The sequence below is a fragment of the Ischnura elegans genome, chromosome 6 (genome assembly GCF_921293095.1).
Source record: "Ischnura elegans chromosome 6, ioIscEleg1.1, whole genome shotgun sequence".
Taxonomy (NCBI): Eukaryota; Metazoa; Arthropoda; class Insecta; order Odonata; family Coenagrionidae; genus Ischnura; species Ischnura elegans.
Window position 1 is genome coordinate 54,974,451 of NC_060251.1, and position 17,156 is coordinate 54,991,606.

The 17,156-nt window shown below is 39.0% G+C and overlaps 1 protein-coding gene across 1 annotated transcript in view; it reads left to right on the top strand.

Annotated features, from left to right (window-relative positions):
- Positions 1–17,156, top strand: part of LOC124160720 (mucin-5AC) — a 594,376-nt gene that overhangs the window by 496,865 nt on the left and 80,355 nt on the right. The gene's annotated exons all lie outside the window — the stretch shown is intronic.

Consider the following 17,156-nt stretch of genomic DNA (forward strand, 5'->3'; position numbering starts at 1 on the left):
TCCTTTCTTCATCATCCCCTCGTCCAAGCACCTCACATCGCCCACGCGACCAAAGGTAGAAAGTGGACGGGAGGCGAGCACAACACGAGTCTAAGGCCTCGTTTACAACCGATTAAATTGGCGTAACTTATGCTCGGTTTACAACAACTTAACGTGGCATAACTTAACTTAATATTATCCAGACCTTCCCCGGGTATTCCACCTCAGACCATTTTATCTTATTTAAAGTATTCTAACGATTAAGGTAGGTTTCCATGGAGTGGGCTATTGAGAAGAATTCTGGCAGCCTCCCCGTCCTTCATGTACTCCCCTATTCTATTCAGTCTATTTTTTAATAGTATTCTACAGATTAAGGTAGGTTTCCTACAACGCGGAAATGTACATGGATTACTACAACAGTAATCTGGGAGCCTCCATTTCCTTCCAGCACTGCCTTCCTCAAATCGCTGTAAAGCCTACTCCCTTTCAATCTATGTAAAAATCCCATTCTCTTCCTTTCCCTCCCTCGTGTACTCAACATTCTACCCTCTAAAACAGTTTCCAACATCCCCTCCCCGCTAAGTACTCGCCTTCCTTCTACCTTCTGTCTCCTCCGTATCTCATCTGAAAGTTCCCTCTCCTCACCCACCATGTCCAGCACTTCGTCGTTTCTCCTCCTCTCTGTCTATTTCACCTTCTCCATTTATCTCCATACCCGCATATCGAACTATTCAGAGTGAAAGTATAAAATATATGCCTCTCTTTTTTGACAGTATAACACTTTGATCCACATATACGAGGTACTGTTCAAGCTACCACCAGGCTGTGTGGCAGAGGGTGATTCCACTCCAGTCATGCAACACTCATGCTAGCCTTAATCGAACACGCGCTCACTTGCCGGACACAGGACAACGACATGCGGTTACACCGGAAACTAGGAGAGTGCTAAGGACACGAACATGCTACCATGCAAAATAAACTATTAATTAGTAATAAAAAACGAAAAGTTTGCTTAGTAACTGATCCATGCTTGAGTTATAACATTCCAAGAAATGCATGCAAAAGCTAGTATTGACAATTACAGTAAGTTATTAACTATACATGCACGTTTATCCTTGATTAATCCTACATTCCTGATCCTATCAGAGGACCATAAGACGCCCAAAATTGAAACTGAATTACATTTAATCTAGACGATTGCATCCGTGTATTTACGTCTTCTGCTAACGTATATTCTGCCCTAATCATGCATCCCTTCTGACCACGCCCTCCTCCCTTACGTTGACGTTTGACTAACTACGCACAGGTCATGAATTTCTCATGCATGTCCGAGGCTGGTGGAGGCCAATATATACTAGTCGAATTGGAAACCCTCATTGCACTCACCGAAATCAAAATTCACCCCCTCTAAGGCCCCCGGAAATTCATCAACAGGGACCGCGACATTATTTACGTTCATTGCCATCATTTATTTTATGCATCCTGCAAGATATGTCACATTAAGGATTCCTCTGAGTATTCCCCGCTGATTAAACTTTTTCGGTGTATTAGAAGACTTGGTTTACAGGACGCTCCTCTTACCTGTCCTATTTTGTCTTTATTACAATATTAATTTATCTACTTGTTTAGAACTTCAGCCTTAAATTTTGAGGGTATTTAGAGAGGTTTGAAAAAACGCATCCATTGTAAAAAAATATGCTTGTGTCTCAAATATGAAAAGCTGACACCTGAAAAAATGCTGAGATTAAATTTCCATACCTGAGGTACAGGCAAATTTTGGTGATGGTTAACTCTATATACGTCACGAAAACAAGCTGACTTAGCGGGTGCGATGCGTCCTCTAAATATGGGCATACAATCTCAATATCACGTCTCTTTTCTACGTCGCAGAGTTTTCACAGGTTCCTGGCTAAGTCTTTCGCAACTGAGGTTGAATTGAATTTGAGTAGTGAAATAACATAGCGTCACATTTGAGCTTCAATGGTAAATCTTTATCTTCTATTGTAACGACTTTTCAATTTATTTTTTACTAAGATGAGGGTATTCATGGTTAAATAAAAAACTCAGTACTATTCCACAACCTTAAGGTTGTGGAATAGTACTGTGTTTTTTATTTAACCATGAATATCTCATCGTTCCACCAAGTAACGCCTAAATCTGTTGATTATATTAAGATGAGGGTATTATCGACTTAAAATTGAAAAGAAAGTCATCCGGTGGCGTGAAGTTGATGCTAAGGAATATAATAATGATTATTCGACCTTATTCAGCGAGATTTGGACCATAATGCCCCATCTTCCATCTAGTATTATGGACTCTTTAAATTGAAAAAAGTAATCCACTGACGTCAAGTCGGTGCTCAAGAATATAATAATAATGATTCGACCTTGGGGACCTCGACCTCGCGAGGTTGGGATAATAAATTCCCATCTTCCATCCAACCCCTCCTTAACAGATTAAATTTTTGCAGTTAAATACATTGTCAAGTTGCTCTTGAAATTATATGCAGTCAATAATGGAAAAAGAGACGTAGAAGTATGCTTTTAAGAATCTACGAACAAGATTATAATTCAACAAAGTTGCCATTTACCAAGTGTAAAAAGATGTGAACAAACGTGGAAAAAACCGAAGGATATTGACTAGACGGCATGGTCGCGGTAAAAGCTAGGTCATTTATCCGTCGCTTTCTTCAAACTACCATCATATTCAATTCATCTTCAGATTTACTGGAATAATGGTGTGCCTCCTCAGATAAATGTACGGCCGTTGTTTCCTGAATTGGAAACTTGAATGGTGCTTGAACGTGTAGACAGGACTTCAGACGCTTCGCCCTTAATTCATTTCCAGCTATATCTCGCAGTCTCCGACGATCGCTTGAAGAGCTCTAGCTTGAGCTCCGCTATGGGGATGATTCCCGTCGGCATTTCTCCCATTCCGCGGGGCCATATGTGTCAGGTGTCTCTCTCGCGAAGTAGGGACACTTATCATTCGTATTTCTCGCGGCTTCTCTCCTAAGGGGTGGAATTTTAATGGATGGGGGAGTGAGTGACGTTCCGAAGATTCTCCGACTTCTCTCCGAGTGCCGCACGTCGTGGTTTCCGTCTTATCTATTTACGGCCACGATTTTCACGCGATATTCGTGCTTAATGTCCCGCGTCTGAAGTTGATGTAGCCTACGGGATCCACTTGGTATCTTGTTTGCGCTTCCTCCTCCGTCTGCTCGCGTGCTTTGTAACGGATGCGAAGTTATTTAATCCTGTACACTGTCATGGAAGGCAAAAAATGCTCCATTTTATCGGTATTAATAGATTACTTTTTTGGGTTGATAATATACAAGTTCTTGAGTAAGCTATACTGGCTAAGTGAGTACACACGGCGAACTTATTGTTAGTTATCTCCTAAAAATTTGTATCTGATGGAATCGGTGAAACCGGTCGCACATCAAAAAAAATCTGTGGAAATTATTAAGTCAGCTCTACGTAATTACGCATTCTTACTATCTTGTGTAATGGTGCCAAGTCTGAGTTATACTATTATTTTTGTCAAATCCGATTTGAAAAAAATATTTGGTCATACCGTATTTTCCATTTTTCTTTATAAAAATATTCCTCTTACCTCAATCAAAATAGTTGTTTTTCCCGCTTAGAATGAGAAAATTTTTACTCCATTATACCTATCGTAATTTCTTTTTTTTTCTCTTTCGCCGTTTAATGCCTTCGTATGAATGAGAACTCCCTGTCATTAAGAAGTAGACATATTTAAGTCTCTAGCTACGGAGGTTGGATTGAATGTGAGTTTTGAAATACTAGTGCGTCTGCATGAACTTCAATGGTAATTCTTGATCTTCTTTTGTAAGGAAATTTCAATTTAGTTTTTACCGAGATGAGTATATTGTCGACCCTTTAAAGTGAAAAAACTCAATCTGTTATCGGCAGTCGTATATCTCTGCTAATGTTTCCTGCCCGAAATCAGTTTTGAGCATCTAGTAAAGACTCGTGGTGAAACTTGCCTCGACTTTAAGGGCAATCACCGTGGTGACATGGTAGAAGCTTGATAAAATGGTATGGCTCCTCCTGTTACCTTTCGTCTAATGAGACAACCCTGCGCCGTCTGTTTTCCGCATTCATTCTCACGAAGATCTCGAGAGCACATCTACGTACTTCCATTAATGTCGGCAAAAAGGCGATTGGTAGTTATGTACTAGGGAATGAAATCGGAAAAGAGAAATGAAAAAAGAGGCCGGTTGAAGAGCATGGACTTCTACTTTTTCTGGTGAATTACAAAAGAGTTTTTTTGCCATTCTTTTATCAATTATACAGAGTAATCCATCGGTTATTCATCGGTTTAGCGGAATGAAAAAGAGGCTGGCGGAAGTGCAAAGACTTCTACTTTTTCTGATGGAATACAATAGAGTTTTTAACAATTCTGTTATCAATCAATCGAATCAATCCTTCGTTTATGCATTGGTTAAGCGATGAACGGATTTTTTGCTGAGAGATAAAGTACTTTTCCGGCTTATGATGTTCAGGACATTCTCTTCTACCAACCTCCTAAATATTTATTAGGTTATAATCCCGAGAGAAATTTTTAGAGGACTTTAAATAGTTTCACAATAACAAATGCACTGCAGAGGAAGCTCATAAATAACGGCTAACATTTTTGTTAACATAACGTGAAACTAATAGTTCTATTTATTTAAAGATATACTTTTTAAAGTTATAGATGTCATTAATGAGCTCCTTCTGGGGCATACTGATCAATCATTATCATCATCATTATAACCATTCATTCATAAAATGATTAACTTTTTTTATCATTTCATGGTGCTAATAATGAGAAAATGGATGTTTTCCTCGGTCGAACATCCATTTTGTCCTCGGAAATGAAAAAAAAAACCTTGATTTGGGTCACCAATAAAGTTTATATTTAAATAAACTGATCTCCTGACCTGGAAACAGATCAGGCTTTATCTGAAATTACCTAGCGGGAGGCTTCAAGTTTCTCCAATACTACTACTATCCAACTACTACTTGAGCCTTTCCGATGTATCCCTTGCGCCTCCGATACAGCCTGAATTTTTTTCGCGGCCTTGGCTCCTTTTACTAATTGTTAAGTGTCTCCGTGCTCCTAAAGAAGTCATTCCATCAGCTGTGTTACACACTCTCCTATCGCAGCATTTCCGATCAATTCTTTCTCTTTTTTCATTACTTCGAGGTCTCACGCTCCGAGCATACTTTATGTTAGCATGCTAGAAATGCCTGCAAGGCTTTCGCAATGAATTGTTCCTTATGAAAATTGAAGATTCTACGACTTTTTTTTTCAGGATTTATTTTAACCCTTTTTCGTTCTATGGAATCCGTCTCCGTAGAGTTTTTTGCAGATTGAGTCATTTCAATTCATTCCTTAATACTAAGCATTCAAATTTACTGTTATATGCTTTCCTACTGTTTGAAGTTACTTCTTCATATAATACACCCGCTTCATGCTTTTCTCGTGCATACGTAGAATTTCAATCTCAGTTTTAGTGCCCGGAATCTCTCCACTTTCCCCTGTTGATTACCGATTCTTTTTCCATTGTATTTCTTCTTACTTGTATTCTTCTTGTATCCTAAACATTTGACTGTACTGTTTCCTGATTGAAGTTTCTCTCATGAACCATGCTCCTCATTAGTAAAATCACTGCCCACGCAAACGTTTTCATTTTATAATTTTTCTTTTGGTCAAATTCCCTTTCTCATCATTCCACCTTCTCCACCCTCCTTCACACCCACATCTCAAACGACTATGGTCTTACCTCGTCCTCCTTCCTCTGCGTCCACGTTTCTGCACCGTAAACCGCAACACTCCGCATCGCAGTCTTCATTTGCATGTTCTCCGTGTTTATACCCATTGATCTTTTTTCATGAGAAAGATACATCTTTTTATTAAAGAAGGCTTTCAATGCAAGGTATCCAATGAGAGATACATGTTTCTAATTATGAAGGTTATTAGGCACGGATATGATATGCATCTTGCTAAAACTGGATGAATACCTTTAAATTGGGGATCAGTTGGTGTTGTGGCTAGAGAGTTGGCTTGCCACCCAGTCGGTCCGGGTTCAAATTCCGCTGATGGCAGAGATTTTTCAAAGGCTGCCTGATCCCTGGTTGTGTGACTAGAGGAGGGCATTTCAAGTTTACCACTCAGTCCGTCGGATGGGACGTTAAGCCGTGGTCCCTATGGCGCCTTTCGTTAAGAGAACCCTAATGCCGACGCCGGGTTTCTCTCCGCCTGTCCTTCCCCACTCTCCCTCATGGCGTAAATGACCTCAGATGTCGGTCGCCTCCACCAAATACCGTAACATACTATGCTTTCAAAATTATATACCATTTATGGAAAAAGTGAAAGAAAGGTAAAAAAAAAGCGATTAAATTGAGTGGTTGGTTTCAGGAACGCAACCCGCGTGTCGCATAGCGATCTGCAAAATTGCCAACTTTCCTCATTTCCATCCCCCTCACTTCCCTATGGCGTATCTCCAGAGACAACCTTCATTCATTTCGTTTTCGCTGCGGAAAGGACTGAAAAAACGGCGCAGCGGGGGCAGACCGAACCCACCCCTTCATTGGAGGAAGCGAGTGGATGGGGAATAATTTATATTTGCCCGTGATGACGCCGAGGACACGTTCCTCCCATTTAAACTCTCGCCCTCACTCCTCCAGCCATTATCGGTTCGAGGCCCCATTAGAACGTCGGCCCCATTTGCCCCTGATCCCGCAACGCCCTCGCGCGATGCGCATTCAACTGTTTCATGTATAGAGAAATACGCATCTTCCCCTCGAGGCGAAACTCTCTTTACAAATCGCTAATGCCAAGTCCCCCTCTCTCCGCCGATGAAAAAGAACCATAATCTCCTCATCCTCTCAAGTTCTCATCGCATAGTAGATCTCTTGAAGGATTGGTCTTCATTCGGGATGACTTTTGGTTTTTGACGTGTTTTCTCTCTCATCTATAATTGAAATTGCTCATCCAGTGAAATTGCTCATCCATCTTAAATTTGTTTTTCTGCTTATTTAAAATTTTTATTTTGGTTTAAAGATAAATTAAAATAGTCCTTACTGTTTTCAACGAACTTATGCAGGTTGTGGCATATTTCCAGTCTGCCACGTGAACGGCCGCGAAAATTATGAAAATTTCTTTTATTTATATGTATATAATTTTATACGAGTGATCCTTAAATTACTTGGCTTTTGGTTTGACGACAAATTAAAGTAGTCCTCTGCATTTTTCAATTAACCTTTGTTGGTAGTGACATATTTACAGCCTGCCACGTGAATGGTATCGGAAATTTTGGAAAATTCTTAAAAAAAAATAGAATCATATAAGATTGATCCCAAAAATTTAGCCGAAACCATTATTAGGTTAACTTATTATTTTTTGGGTCGCGTAATGAGTTATATATTCGTATCAAACACCGATTTCGTAACTGAGACGCCTAAGTCGTATGAGAATTTATTCTTATAAGTCTTCTGTCGTGTAAACTCTTAAAAGTAGTATTAATCTCAAAATGTATCTGATACAAATGAAATATATGAATAAATATTTCAGCATCTCTATAACTACTCTATTTGAAAGCAACCATTTTTTTCTGCAAAAGTTGATAAATTGACAGAATTAATCTAAAAATTACTGACATTGAGATTGCGCAATCGTATTGCTGATGCTCGCTCAAAGCTCTCGGTTAATTAAGCTCTAAGATTAATCGTTTCATAAAATTTTAATTGGACATTTTCGTCCAAACTTATTTATTTGATGTCCTTAAAAATCCAGAGTGTCAAATAAAATGTCGAAAAGGCTGGATACCAGAGAAAAACCGTTTACATGGTAACTCTGCAAAGTGCATCCAAAAAAATATTTGCGTAGCCATAGCGGAGTTACTAAGAAGTTGCGACCCTATGTCCTTGGACGAAAAATGCATTGTCTCTCCTACCGCCTCTTGAAGTATTGAAAATGCCGTCATGAATACCGTGCGTGTGCTGACTTTAAATTTCAAAAGACTAATGCGTAAGGAAAAAGACCGGTCGAAACCAAGAGATGCGTCCTCTTTAATTACGCGCAAACTGAAATGAAATGCTTTAATTTCCGATACTAAGTCTGATTAAGTGAACGACCACACTCTCAAAAAGCCCCCTCCGTAAGGTCAAGGTTGTGAAAATGGGTGACCAGACAATGGAACTAACTCGATGGGATCAAAACAACCGAACATTCCCCATCAATAGGATGGAAAGGACGTTCATGGGGGCGCCACCGAACTTCCGGCGTAAAATCCCTCACCGGCGCTGGTTTGTGGCTCGTCGGGACATCGTTTTTCCGGATTAAATTTGTGAGATTGCCCTGTGATCCGCCTCTCTGAAGCGTGAATGCGAATCAGCACTTTCCCTAAGGCAGATAGGAGCGGTACCATTATAACAAAGTAACGCGCCTCGTACTTTCTTTCTCTTCCGACGTTGGTGATGTAATTAAGGTTGCATGGGAACATTTATTGCTGACTCTTAAAGGAGACTATTCAAGGTTGAATAAGGGAAAACAAATACTACTGACAAGATGTGGGATACAATGTTGTAATATGTTGGTTGCACTTTCCCCAAGGCTGATAGAAGCAATAACATGATAACTTAGCGACGTGCATGGTACTTTCTTTATCTTCCGTCGCTGGTTATTAAGTTTGCATTGGTATATTAATTGCTGATTATAAAGGAGACTATTCAAGGTTAAACTAGGGCAAACAAATACTAATGACAGGGTGAACAGTACTGTGTTCTCAAATGTAGGTACGAATAGAGGATGTGGAAAAATAGAGGAGCGATAGCACTGAAAGTCGCAAAATCTCTGCCGCATGCATTTTAACTTTTGCAGCATACGTAGAAACATGAAATAGCACTCGGTATAGACTGGATAGACTATTACCGAGTCCATTGATAATGTCTTTTTGCCACCATATTTGCACCGTTTATGTAATAGTTTAAAGAAAATGTTAGTGATGAGTCAGATCATGAGTGTAGCTCTTTACGGTGCGGAAACGTGGGCACTTAGGAAGGAGGGAGAGAGGAGAATGGAGGCGTAGAGATGTGGGCGTGGAAAAGAATGAAGAAGGAGAAGTGGACGGAGAGGAGGGGGCACGACGAAGTGCTAGACATGGTGGGTGAGGGGAAGGACCTTTTAGATGAGATACGGAGGAGACAGAAGGTATAGATGGAGCGAGTTGAAAACTGTTTTAGAGGGTGGAATGTTGGGTAAACGAGGGAGACGAAGGAAGAGAATTGGATTTTTAGACAGAATGAAAGGGAGTACGTCTTATTATGAATTGAAGAAGGAAGCATTTGAAGGAAGGGGAGTCTTCCAGAATGCTTCTGAAGTGCTCCATGGAAACCTATCTTCACTCGACTCGACTATGGAAACTCGATTGAATAATTTAGTATCAATAAATACTATCTTCACCGATCCAACCTAAGGGTTATCATCTCTTTAACCTTTCATCATTTCTTACTAGGAACATATGCTCACAATTAAGTCATTTTTGTTCCATTTAAATGTGAACGCTTTACATAACCTAAGTAATGGGTACGCCGTGCTTCCTCTTTTCTGGACGCAGCGAAACCATAACTTCGTCGCGTGCTTACGGCAATTGCCATCGCCGCCTAGCTCAGTGGCGTTGTTGGGGGCGAGGACGCGTGCGTGCGATAGCTCGGAGGCACGCACGCCTCTCGGTTATTCGAGGAAATTCGAGTTTTGCGAAGGGCAGAGGGGTTGTGTGATTGGTTTAACACAATGGTTTCTCGGGTCGGGGATCATGGCAGACTTAAGGCGTACGCCAGGCCTGAAGCAGGATATATACTCCTATATCCCCCGCTTCGTATGCTTGGTCTATATCTACATCAAAGGCTGTGAGTCACCTCCAACCTAATAATTTTTATCGGTAAGAAGTTGACGTAGAAAGAAGTAATTGAAAATTTAGGTAACCCGGTGTAATGAAAAAGCTACACGGCTACACGAGAAAAAAACTGTTTCCCGAAAGCCTCCATTCGGGCTCTCCTGACCAAGAGTCGCTCAATGAAACAACTGGACTGCGGAGGATTTAAATGCGCCATTGTTTTGAAGATAATCCATTGAGGCCCCTATACACGGTGAATGATCATGCGAATGATCATGCAAATGAAATAATTCGCCGTGTATAACGAAAAAATTCGCGAATGAACCGTCATGCGCATGATCATTCAGTGAAAATTAGAATATGTTCTATTCTGCTCGCATGATCCTGTGGACTATCACGTGATCATTCAGCATGATCATTAGCATTATCAATCACCGTGTATAGCGGCCTTAAACACCTGTAACGATTGCAGCGCCTCTACCGGATTTTGGCGGCCATTTTTGAAAATAATCTCCATGATTAATTTTAATGTCCGAATATTACACGAGATACTGTTTCGATCTTGGTAAAAGTTAAGAAAATTGCATTGTCATTCAGTTCTGAGCTTTCCTGAAAATTTTAGCGCCCCAATTATTGGGAAGTTGTCAAAATTTGAGTTTCACGATTTTGCTCGGAAGAACAAACGCACGAACAAACAATTCGGCGATTATGAAAAAACGTGGTAATATCAATCGTCAATTGGTCGGTCTAGGCAGGGGCGCAGCTAAGAATTAAGGCTAGGGGGGGTTTTAGGCGCAACTGATACAATCGAATGTGGGGGTATTGCATACCCACCAGTGTAAGCAGGCGTTGCGGGGGCCCTCCTCCGGAAAAATTTTAAGAATAATGGTTCGAAATGGCGAGTTTTACGGCTTTATGAGGGATATTTGACTAATTCTAATACTATTCTGTAGGTAATACTGATCCAAATAAGGAAAATGGATTAAACTTAAAAATTTCTCTGAGCTCTGGGGGGGGGGGAGGGGTTTATTCCCCAAAAACCCCTCTCGCTGCGCCACTGGGACAAGGATCTCCTCTATTTAGTACCCTAGCAGTATATGGTCCTCGTCCATACTCTCGGCAAAATAGAGTTGCAAATATCCCACCGTCTCAGCCAAGTCTTTTCTCTTTCATCCGGCAGCACACCATTGAGAAGTGCTTGATGCACATCCCACCGCTCAAAATGCCAATTAGTAGCTCGATCGGCGGTAGAAAGAAAAACGCCCTCGTAAATCGGCACTCCTTGACCGAATCGACACCATTAAGGGGCTCCCGTATGGAGAATCGATTTCATTAGCTTATCGACCTGTGCTCCACGTGGTGGAAACTTCGCCGAGGGGGCAAGACGGGGGAGAATCTGAGAATTTTCAAGGGCGCGCACTTGATGGCGTACGCACGGAAAACCAATTCCCCACCGCACGGACAAGAAGCCTTCCACCCCCGCCGTATTCCTCCCTCTTCCGCTCATTTCATCCCCGCCAGGGTTCTGTTTCCGACGGTAAGCATGCGAATCAGTCGTCTTCAGGCACAGTCTTAAGGGTAGTGGCGCATGTGCCATTTGTTCTTCTATCTGAAATGTTTTTCTACAGCCTATGGTGACTTTCTCATCAAACTTATTCGACATTTTCAATAACTTAGGGAGCAGTTGGCCGTTGTTTTCCTCTTTTTAATTCAAACGTGTTTTATGCAAAAAAATATATTTATTATTATTTTAAACTTTTTAGCTTTGTTGAAATGAAAGAATGGCTTCATGAGAAAAAGCGACCTCCCGAAAGCGTCAATCCGAGCTGCCTCACTCAAGAGTCGCCATCTGTAAAGGTCGTTTTACACGGGACACGGAATTGCGCAGATTAGAGCTGCATTAATTTCTAAAATGGCGTGGAATTGCGCGAATGCATGAACGAAACTAGAACAGGGGCTATTTTGCCGTCTCGCATCCACGCATTCTCGCATGTGTTCTAGGAATTCACCACTTTACACGACGCAATTTTGATTGCGCCTTCGCAAGTAGGTACGTCAGATTGCGCAATTCCGTGTACCGTGTAAAACGGCCTTAAGAACTGCGCAGCCGAGAACGTTGATAGGCAAGTCCTATAAAGATATTTCACTACGAATTTAAACTAGAAACTGTATGATTATGCCACATTTTCCAAGTGCCGCCGGGAACACGGAATAAAATTATTTGATATGTATGTATCTGAAGGGGGTGTGCTCGGCTCCGTTCGGAATTATCGGTTTTCATTTCGAACGGTCGATTACGATTGGTTACTATGGCATCGGAGTTTGTATCGCTTCAAAAGTTTCGCTGAAAGCGAGGGCTACTATCGGAATTAAAAGTTTCGAACACAACAAATTTTAATGGTGTTGCAAAATCGAAATCAACCGTTCGGAATGAAAACCGATCGGATTAATTCCGGACAGAGTCAAGCACAGTACCTCCTCTTCAGGGGAAATTGTATCCCGACCAAGTTAGTGCCGCAACTGTCGGTGTCCGAGAAAATCTGTTTCCTCTTCGATGGCGTGCTATTATTCGGCCAAATTCTGACGCGAAAAATCAGAACACGTTCTATCGACTTCCTCGTAACACTGTAAGTTGGTGATTCCCATTGAATCTTCGGACCTCTCTACCAAGTACTAAAGAAGACTCTAAGGATTAAGACAAAGAAAGAGAGGATGGAGTACAGGGGAAATATATAATTATAGAGTGAAATAAAACGCTTCGAAGGTTTAAAATAAGGATCATCTTATGCGCCACAGCCCACAATTCAATTAGCTTGTGCAAATTAAACTTTGTTCCAATTTAACTACGACTATTTTGAAAAGCATGTGGTTGGTATTTGTTCTTTGGTAAAACATAAATTTTTCCATTCTTTTCTTTATATTTGTGGGAAAATAGGGAAAGTTTCCCTTTATTTAGTGAATGTAAATGAATTTTGTGAACGTTATGATTATTTTATAGATTTATTTATATCTTGTCTAATTGTTATTCTCGTTTCTTTTCAGGTGAGTATCCATTGCATTGTGTTTGGATATTGACAAGGTATTTTTGCAGCGAATAATGACGTATAATCGTGAGTAATTTTGGGAAATTTATTATTTGCTTTAAATAGTATTGATTTGAATAATAATTTGTTTTTACTGTTATCGAGAGGTGCTGAAGAAGTATTTGTAATGTGTTTCCATTAAAAAAAATAGGCGTCGGGTAAAAACGTATTATACGCTTTATCGGTGATTTTTTCAGGCATCATTTAATGTTTGTTTCATTTTTTTTTGGATTATTGTAATGAATTTAATAAAAAATTAGACCTATTAATTTCTCAAATATTTATGTCGCGTACAACTCTATGAGTTTTGTCCTGTAACTTTATATTTAGCTTGATTTCAAATACGTACACTTGGAAAATGTTTCGTAATGATGTGGTAGTTATTTTCTGATCTGGTAGTAATGTTAGCCTCGAGTCAGCTTCCTACTTCACCATACCTTAAGTAAGAGAATTCTGTGATAGAAAAAATTGCTAGGCTTCAGGAAAAACATACTATATATTTGAAAAAATATTTGTTGGAAGCATTTTTTTGGGAAAAAAACAATGTCTATTTTACTCTGAAAAAGTATTTTTGATAATTATTGAATACTAAGTGATATTGTTTTGGATCGATATATTGAAAACGTGAAACGTGAACCCAAAGAGACAGCATTTTAAATAAGGGAAAAGTATTTAAAATATCAAGCCTTTCAATTGAATATGCAATGGAATAGTCTCGGATATAATGAGTTCTATAATCATTATTTAAATAGAAGTAATTAGATGAAAGACGTTGGGTATTGTTGAGGAATACGTGATATTTGGATTCCCCACAATAAAGATGGACGAATAAAACCTTATAGGAAATTATGGTTAGCGAAAAAATTATTGACTAGCAACTATGAAGTTGACTAATATTTTTTCTTTGTGTTTCATCAAAACGAATGAATTGCAATTACTCGATTGAATGAATGACTAATTTAATTTCCATGCCTGACGAGGCAGTGGATACATTGTTTTTTACCACCAGCCCCATTACTAATCACTGAAGTGAAATGCGTACAATTAATTTTAAAAATTACCATCCTGATAATTGATAAGATTCGAGGATTTTTTCAAATCCATTAAAATTTAAAATTTTAATCTATTCCTGAATTTGGAATCACAAAGAAACATCAAATTTCAGTTCACCGGGCAATCAATTATTGACTCTGACTTGATTTTAATTGAAATTGTCTCGGTATAAAGCGTTTGGAATCGAAGTATTAATATAAATAAAAAATGTTTAATGAATAGCTGCGATATTAAAATATTGATGATAATGATTGCTTAAAGTTCGCTAAATATTAATTTGAATGTCATGTTCTCCATCAAGTTCATTGGTAGATTGAATTTTCCTTATTTTAACCCGTTTTATTTCAAGATAAATTAAACTTAATCGATAAAAATGTTATGGTAGGTGAAGGATGGATTTATCATCATCACATAATGCCAATGCACGTATCGAAGTTAAATGTTATTTTCTTAATCATTTATCAAAAATATTCTGCAATTTTCGTACTTTTCCTTATAAATACAAAATGAATTTCCTACTAGAAAGAAAGGGGTTGTATTGACTACACGTAATTTGAATCGCTTTCATTTCACAGTATAAAAAGGGAGGAAAATTGCCTATGATTTATACCGTAATGCAGTAGCTCACACAGCCAGGTATAATTCGCAAATTAAGAGTTTCATTTTTTGACAAATCAGTTAAATAATGATTATCTATTTTCGACTTAAATTAAATGACATTGGAGTATATTTGAGCGGAATTTTCTACTCATGAATATATTTGCCTCAAAACTTAAAGAAAATAAGTGTAAAAAAATTGATATTTTGATAAAAGCACAATGAAAAGTGAAGCGACTGTGATATCTTTGGTGCCGAAAATATTTCATTTTATCTATACTAATATCTCATTCTCATTCTTAATCATCTGGATTGAATATATTTTGATACAATCGCAACGAAAATGTTTAATATCTTAGTATACTATTTACTGGTTACTACTACTATAACACTTGCACTTATAGGTAATTGTGAAAAAAATATATTTGCGGTACCAAAGTTATCCGAGTTCAATCCTTGACTTTTATCGGAGTCGATAGTCGAGTAAATTATTCAGTATCCTGCCTTTGTGGTTTCCTGTGATGATCCCGGGCGTGATATCGAATATGGAGCACGTATCGGAAATTTTCCTATAACATACCCCGGAAGATTTATTGCGGGTCATATGAATGAATATCTCCATTTGTATTTATTTTCGTGCGCTACCTCTGCACATGAGTCGTGACTGGATGGCCGAGAAGGGGTTTGAGGTTCCAGAATCCTAAAAGCAAGCTCAAGTCACGACCATGAGTCATGGAGCGGACATTCCCTATTCCACGCACGGAGCTTAACTCGCTCCAATCTCAGAAGGGGTTAAAGTGCCCTATCGGACATTTATAATGCAAGAAATGTCTAAGCGACCGTTTGCGATGTGAAATAATGTACCAGCTGGTCTGAAGCACATTCCGCAACGCCAATAATATTCACGAGTCACGTCCGTGGATATCTCAGTTTGTGCAGGTTTGGAATAAATGAATTCAGTTCGATAAATACTGAGAAAAGGTCATAGAAACAATGAGGGCTTTACGCGTTCTCCAAAAAACCCTGATGCAACAATACGTGTCTAATAATATCAGTACTTTAATTTTAGCCTCAAGAACTTAAGCTAAGAATTAAAATATTTTCTGAAGGCTCCTATTTTATGTGAGCTGAAGATTTTTTTCTCGGGATATAAATTCAAGTCGAACTCTATCCGTAAAAATTCTAATTTTAGTTTCGGGTGTGAGAGATTTAATCAAAGGATAGTTATCATTTTTTAACACTGACACAAGGCATTTTACCTGCTTTCCTTTTTCATTAAAAAATTCTAAGCTCTCTTCTCTCAAGGTTTTTCTGTTTTTCCATGCTTTAAAGCCATTTTTCCCATTCTAGACTCTCGACTCACATTTTTATAATTATTTTAATTGCATTTTCCATAGTAGCTAATATTTCTCTACTTTACTTCCAACAATCGCATTTCATCTTCCCAGTCGAAAACCAGATGATGTGTCTGGAAAGGCATATCACAGTATGAAAACTCACGTACATGCTAAAAAATGTATAAATACTTGAATATGAAGGCCTTGTCATGGGAATTTGAATTAATCGATTATTAATGATGAGATGCGACTTCCATTGGGAAAAATAACTCAGTGATAGAATTCATCTCCACATTGCACCGTCGCACATTCACTATAGACACAAGGACCTATAGTGTTTTATCAAAATATCGTAATTAACGTTTCCGACGATTTGAGATGAAAATTTATCTCGTGTACATAGTTTTTGATAGTAATTTCTTGACGTTGACGATGACATGGAAATGGACTTGTTGTACCATGGAATATTAACATAAATTGAGCTGTTGAAGTAAAGCAATGTGGGTGGCCGTATCGGATTTTCTCAGGAGCGAGTGTCATTGATGAATTACATAGTTTTACCTAAATACATGAATATTTATTGTTATTTTTTGATCCAAATGCTGTAAAGGTGCCATACAGACCTTAAAATACGTTTTGTTGCTACAGCTGAAAAAAACAATTCATGCAATAAGATGCAATCTAGAGAAATGTTCTAATTTAATGGAATCCTGAAATTTACGATAAAGTATCTTAATTTTGCTACCGATTTGAACTTTTTACCCCTAATTCAATCTCATTGATTGTTTTTATTCTTTTCTTTGCTGGTAACTCAAACGGTTCGTCAGGAAATATAGGGAATGGTGTAAAGGATCGATGAACCGGATCGTAAACATTTCAGGAAGATAGAAATGAATAATAAATATTTGCATTACGAATCCATTCATTCCGACGATGGACGAAGTGGAGCCCATGTCCTTTTCATTAAAAGGCATTCGTACATGTCCGACGGTGTTATTTTCAACGCGACAGCGACCGGCGCGCCATCCCCGTCCACCAATCGAATTAAAAAATTCGCGTCGTCCGTTTCTTGCGACCGCGAGATGCGACAGCGACCCCCGTTTGAAATACGTCTCGGGCAGTTATCGAAATATTTTACGGCTCAAACGAATCGGGCTCGTGGGGGTTAGTTAAAGAGTGGGAACGGGTTTGCGATGGTGT